The following is a 346-nucleotide window of genomic DNA, read 5'->3' as shown; positions in this document are numbered from 1 at the left end:
CCCCCCCCAACGTAGTCCAAACGGGGGGCTGCCTAGTTCAGACCCAACCCAAACACAAATGTATACTACTAGCTTATCCGTGGGACCATGTGATACTGTTTATGCAAAATGTCCTATTTGACATGATACATTTGAGATCCTGAGTCCCGCGTAACCTAAGGGCCCCTCGGGTCGGTCAGTACAACCTCCGCTGCACCGTTTGTCTTTCCATTTGATGCCAACTTCCTAAGAGCTTTTGACTACGTTTATATTTATTGCTGAAGTAAGGCTTTACTGCCCTGGAGGCTCAATTCACGTGCGCGTCAAAGTGACGCGTATCCCTAGAGACGGGCGCCCGGCACCCCGA

Source organism: Echinops telfairi, unplaced genomic scaffold (genome assembly GCF_000313985.2).
Source record: "Echinops telfairi isolate 266 unplaced genomic scaffold, ASM31398v2 ScPeMD7_2;HRSCAF=8, whole genome shotgun sequence".
NCBI classification, from domain to species: Eukaryota; Metazoa; Chordata; class Mammalia; order Afrosoricida; family Tenrecidae; genus Echinops; species Echinops telfairi.
This window is presented reverse-complemented; position numbering follows the sequence as displayed.